Here is a 6,655-nt window from a genome sequence, read left to right as displayed (position 1 = left end):
ATACTCCACATTCCATACCAGATGGGGGCAGTATGCCTCAATAAAGTGAATTGGTCTACTCTAGAGTAACAAACGAGAAATGGCATAGTCTCTTTGCGCCACCTCTACCTTCACAACAACCCTAGAGCCATAGCCGAAGCCTAAGAGGACGTTTTGCCTCCAGAGGAACGTTGGGTGATGTCAAGTGATTTTGAAACATGACATCTTCAAGCTACTCCCCTTCACCTTTACCAGTCAATATGTTCATATTCGTTTTGTTCATATTACATTTGAGTTGTTTATACACATTATTTGAATTAAATTTATTTGACAGACAGCATTCTGTCAACATCATTGGTCAACATCAGACAGCTGATGTTGACCAAGCTAGTGCCAACCAACGTAACCAGAGCTTCCAACTCTCAAGCATTCACAGTGAGACACACGCAATTGACTCTTTTCACAGGCTTTCACCTCACACATAAATTTTCTCACGCACAGAAAAACCACGAAGCAAAGAGGACACGGAGACCAACAGACTAGACAGAGCAGGTTAGTTATGATATAAAAACATGGGTAAGTTATAGCTAGCTAATTATCAAACGCATCCACGGTTAACCATCGCTAACATTAGCACGTTTATCGAATAGCCTTCAATACATTTCTATGTTATAACTTCCCGAAAAAAAATACACAAACATATAAAACAAACTTCTAGTGAAATACTAACAGCATCTAACTTACCAATCCAAAAGAAATGTTGCAAGTTCGGAGTCTAACCTCATTTCTTTCAGGTCCATCAGTTGTCTCCAGCGATGGAAAGCAGTGCCGATGTTTACTCTGGTTTGGCTCCTTTTCTTATCAGATTTGATTTGTGAATCCGAGCGCGGTTGATTCCCTATAGCGGGTGGTGATCTCTTGCCAAGGGCTTCAGCCATCCTCCCACTCTCTTCCCTGAACTGAAATGAAGTAGTGGGCTGTACTTTCCACACGATTGACATAAGGTTCAAGTACGCCCACAAGCCGTGCGAGTTATTCATGTATTGCAGGTTGGCTGGTGGTTATGTTGCCCGCATACCGCCTCCCATGGCTGAAACTGGTATTACCACACCTGTCGGGCCGGGGCTAGTAATGCTAATGCTAATTAAGGTGGATATCTCTGCAGCACTATAACTTGAAATTTTTTTAATGACATCATCGCCCTTATTTCTTCTCATTCTTTTGATGCGTGTAGGTCATTTTTTGATATTTTTACCTAAATTTTTACACATGGCACCTTTAAGGGGGTGTGGTTGACTCTTAACTTTTATAAAGAATATCTCTTTGGGTTTGAGACTTTAGTCTTTGTAACTTTACAGATCTTGTTTATGCATCAAGAGCTTGTAACAATCCAAAGAGAAAGGAAAATGTGTTTTATAATCAACATAGGACATAGTAATACATTTGATGTTAATGTTCACTTTTAATAAGTGCATTAGAAAAAAATGCAGTGCTTCTTTTCACAGTAAAGTTGAACTGATTGGTTCAAAAAAGTTAATTTTGTTTTTGAATGGCTGTGCTAATTTTTTTGAGAACAAATATATTGCATTAGAGAAAAGTGTCAAATAAATTGAGAAAAACTGTGTTGATAATCTAAAGCAATTGTGATAAATGTGTAAATGATTAGAAAAACTAAATGTCCTGTGTTCTGCGTATAATTAACCGAGTAGTTATCAGTTTTGGGTTAATTGAAAATATACCATTGTTCATTTGATGGAATGTTTGTTGTTTTTGGACAAATGGTACATAAATGTTTGTGATTTCTGTGAAATATTTTATTTTTCAGATATTTAAAATTATTGGTTATTTAGCGTGAGAGCTGAAAACGGAGTTGGGGATCTAAATGCAGGCTTTTATTTAAAAAGGTGTAGTCATGCAGGCAACATCCAGTAACAGCAAAGAGTTACAGTTTATACAAGGCACAGACAAACGAGTAATCCAGAGAACGGACAATGGTGAGGGCAGGTAGGAAACAATCACAATCAAGGAAACAGTCAAGGGTCAAGAACACTAAGGCAAAGCAAAACTAAGAAACTCTGAAAACAAGGAAAACACAAGAAACTTGGAAAACATACAATCACCAGCAAAGTCAGAGAGTGTGTGTGTCAAGATGAAACGGGCTGGATTCAGTTGCAGGTTACACTGAGCTTTATTTAAAGCATATGAGACAAGTCAGATGAGTATTGTTCCACAGTTTAGCTCGTTCGACAGCCGAATACCAGAGACATGAGAGCTGGAATCTTCTTGGAGTACTACATTCGTGAGAACAAGAGACAGAGCAAAACAGCAAAAGACACTGGAGCCTAAAGACAAGACAAGACAAGACGAGTGCACAGACCAGCTCGAGCTATTGGTAAGAGTTACAACAGTCTGGCAATGGACAGAGAAACACAGGGAATTATAAAGGGAAGAAATTAGAAGAGCTTTGAGAACAGATTGCAAACAATTAAGGTTAACAACGGAAAAACAAGGAGGGCGGGGAAAACTCAAATCAAACAGGTGGACACAGAGAGTTGTCAAACCATCCAAACACACACTCACAACCCCAAAAGGCAGGTGATTAGCCCCAAACCCTGACAGTGTGTACTACTTTAAAGTCTTAAAAAATGTAGTGGCAGTTGTGAACTGCTGATGAAATCTGATGAAAGACAGGTGATTAATGGCGACATTTAAGATTTTGAGTGGCAGTCTGTTGCAGCAGCTCCTGTTTGTGGCACTTGTGTTTTTCTTTTTGAATGTATGCTTGTGTGAACTTTGGACATTAAGTTTACAGTCGTGTTTGGGAACTCTGTTCATGGCTGCAGTCCCATTGTTTACACCAGGGATCAGCTGTTATCATTCCGCAATAAGCTGGTTTAATATTGCGATAGCCGCATATATCCCCCTCTCTGCTGATGGTGAATCAGTATGTTATGATTTGCATTCAATTGTCAACAGAATACTGACATAGAGCCCTAATGCTCTTTTTTTAATCATTTAATTCAATTTAAAATAATTGTAATCATGCCCCTCCGTCATCCACTCTGCCCACATTAACCAAGTATATTTCATGTTACACTAGAGACAACAAAATACTTATTTTATGCCAATTTAGGGGTTTATACCTCAGCGCCCCTTCCTCCTTTAAGAAAATCGAATCACAACCTGATTAATCTCTTTCCTGTGTACAAACCTCTTGTATGCAAGACAAATTGTCCAGGAGGGCCAGCTCAGTCCTGGAGATATCCCTGGACACAGTACAGTAGGTGGGAGAAAGGAGGATGGTGGCTAAGCTATCATCCTTGTTGGAGAACAACTCTCACCCACTGTATGAAACAGTTTAATTTCTGAGAAGCTCCTTTAGTGACAGACTGTTACATCCTAAATGTCTGAAGGAGAGATATTTTTTTTACATTTAAAATATTGCTTATAAAGCCCTGAATGGTTTAGCACATCAGTACTTGAATGAGCTTTTGTTACATTATAAACCCCCATGTCCGCTGTGTTCTCAAAACTCAGGCAATTTGATAGTATCTAGAATATCAAAATCAACTGCGGGCGGCAGATCCTTTTCCTATTTGGCGCCTAAATTCTGGAATAACCTACCTAACATTGCCCGGGAGGCAGACAGACTCTTGCAGTTTAAATCTAAATTAAAGATCCATCTCTTTAACCTGGTTTACACATGACACACTAATATGCTTCTAATATCCAGGTTTTAGGCTGCATTAATTAGGTAAACCAGAACCGGGAACTTATCCCACAAAACTCAGTGTACTTGCTACATCATAAGAAGAATGGCTTCTACGCTAATATTAGTCTGTTTCTCTCTTATTCCGAGGACCCTGTAGCCACCAGATCCAGTTTGTATCCAGATCAGAGGGTCACTGCAGTCACCCGAATCCAGTATGTATCCAGACCAGATGGTGGATCAGCACCTAGAAAGGACCTCTACTGCCCTGAAAGACAGCGGAGACCAGGACAACTAGAGCCCCAGAAAACAGATCCCCTGTAAAGACCTTGTCTCAGATGAGCACTGGGACAAGACCACAAAAACAAATGATTTTTCTGCACAATCTGACTTTGCTGCAGCCTGGAATTGAACTACTGGTTTCGTCTGGTCAGAGGAGAACTGGCGCCCCAGCTGAGCCTGATTTCTCCCAAGGTTTTTCCTCCATTCTCTCACCGATGGAGTTTTGGTTCCTTGCCGCTCTCCTCTGGCTTGCTTAGTTGGGGTCACTTCATCTACAGCGATATCGTTGACTTGATTGCGAATGATTGCACAGACATCATTTAAACTGAACAGAGATGGCATCAAAAACAAAACAACAACAACAAGGAGACCAGGGGCCTGTACCATGAAGCTGGATTAGGTGGCAAGCCAGTTATGTTTCAGCTTAGTTTCCGCCAACCCTGGGTTTTAGGTACTATGAAAGTAGCTTGGCCTTAATCGGTGTTCGTTGCCATGGTATCTTACGCTGCACGGCTAACCTGCCCCGGGGCAGGTTATGTTCTGGATTCAAGATCTCAAACTGAAGGTGATCCAATCAGATGTGAGAGAAGTGACACATGTTTGACACAAAGTCACTCCAGTTTATCTTGCTCCAAATTAAAGGTCACTTATGCTTAAAAAAAAAAGAAGTCTGGCTTTTTTGATAATAACGGAGTCATTTTATGATTTATATAATTATTGTGATTCATATCATTATTTATCTCTTACAAGCAATTTTAGTTTAACAGTTATTATAAATTATTTTAAATAAATATTAATGTATACAGATCATGTAATATAAATAAACTGTAGTATCAAAAAATTGAACTATTTAAAAAATTACAAATCTGAACTTACATGTTAAAGTCTCTATCACTATATATTTTCAAATGTATAAACTAAGTTAACAAGTTCCACTTGTGACTACACTGATGGAGCAAGATCATTAATTTTATTAGTCCTCCTTCATTTTTCATATGACATTTAAATTTGTCATATTCTTCAATCTCTCAACCTTTAGCAAAACCTTTAACCTTCAGTTTTGAATCTCGCTGGGTCTCTCGCGAGAAGTAAATCAAACTTGCTTTGTATTGCAAGGCTCGTGATTGGCTGTTCGTCAGTGATGTCACACATTCCTGTGCACGTGCTCCACAAACTCAGGATTAAAGCCCGAATTGACAAAGAAAGTTGATGAACATCATCATGGTACCAACAAAGTCAGATTGGAGAGGTTTGGTTTTGTCAACTCAAAACTAATCCTGTAACTCTGAATTTGTTCAGCTATCATCATGGTACAGGCCCCAGGAGGAAGGCGGACCGGCGGAAGACCAGGGGGAGGGACGGAGGGCCAGGTCCATAGAGGGAAACAGAGACCGGAAGTGAAAAAAAAAAATAAACAACAAAACAAAGAGGCAAGGCGGAAACAGAAAGTTTATGGGCCCAGGGCAGATCCGAGAGGGCAGGAATCCAGGGTGGAGCAGGTGGAACTAGAGCTCACCGGGATGGCGCAGACGGAACTGGAGCCCACCACAGCCAAGCAGACGGGACCGACGCCCACCAGGGCAGTTCAGAGAACCACTACCACCTTGCGGTCGAGACAGAGGTCCACCACAGCCGAGCAGATGAGACAGATGCCCACCAGGGCGACGCTGAGGACCACCACAGCCAAGCAGATGAGACAAAAGCCCACTAGGGCGATGCAGAAAACCACCACAGCCGTGCGGTCGAGACTGAAGCCCACCAGGGCGCCGCAGAAGACCACCACAGCAGTGCGGTCGAGACAGAAGACCACCAGGGTGGCATCGAGGACAACCACAGCCGTGCGGTTAAGACAGAAGCCCACCAGGGCAGCGCAGAAGACAACCACAGCCGTGCGGTCTAGACAGAAGCCCACCAGGGCGGTGCAGAAGACCACCACAGTGGGATCGATGGCACAGTAGAGCAGGTCTGGTTAGGTAAGCCTGAAATAGAGAACATGAACAGGTTAAGGGTGGCCTCCGTGGCCCTGATGACATGGTAGATGGTCTTCATGGCCATGACAGGGCAGGCGGTGAGTTCCTGGATGGCCTTCATGGCTATGACAGGTTAGTACGAGATCAGGAAGTTCGGCTGAGATGTGACGAGGCTCTGGAAGTTCTGCAGAGACGTGTAGAAGCTCTGGTAGTTCCGAAGAGACGTAATGAGGCTCTGGTAGTTCAGCAGAGACGTGAAGAGGCTCTGGTAGATCCTTGGTGATTTGACTGGGTTCAGGAAGATCAACTGTGGCTTGACTGGGTTCAGGAAGATCAACTGTGGCTTGACTTCGTTCAGGAAGATCAACTGTGGCTTGACTTCGTTCAGGAAGATCAATTGTGGCTTAACTTCGTTCAGGAAGATCAACTGTGGCTTGACTTCATTCAGGAAGATCAACGGTGACTTGACTTTGTTCAGGAAGATCAATGGTTACTTGTTTTGACTCATGAGGTCTAACCGTGGTTGGGCTTGACCCATGAGTTTTAATGGTGACTTGACCTGACTCTGGAGGGACCACGGGACCTGACCTGACTCTGGAGGGACCACGGAGACCTGACTCGACTCTGGAGGGACCACGGGGACCTGACTCGACTATGGAGGGACCACGGGGACCTAACTCAACTCTGGAGGCACCACGGGGACCTGACTCGATTC

The sequence above is a fragment of the Carassius gibelio genome, chromosome B9 (assembly GCF_023724105.1).
Source record: "Carassius gibelio isolate Cgi1373 ecotype wild population from Czech Republic chromosome B9, carGib1.2-hapl.c, whole genome shotgun sequence".
Lineage (NCBI taxonomy): Eukaryota > Metazoa > Chordata > Actinopteri > Cypriniformes > Cyprinidae > Carassius > Carassius gibelio.
The sequence above is the reverse complement of the archived record's forward strand: the minus strand, read 5'-3'. Positions refer to the sequence as shown.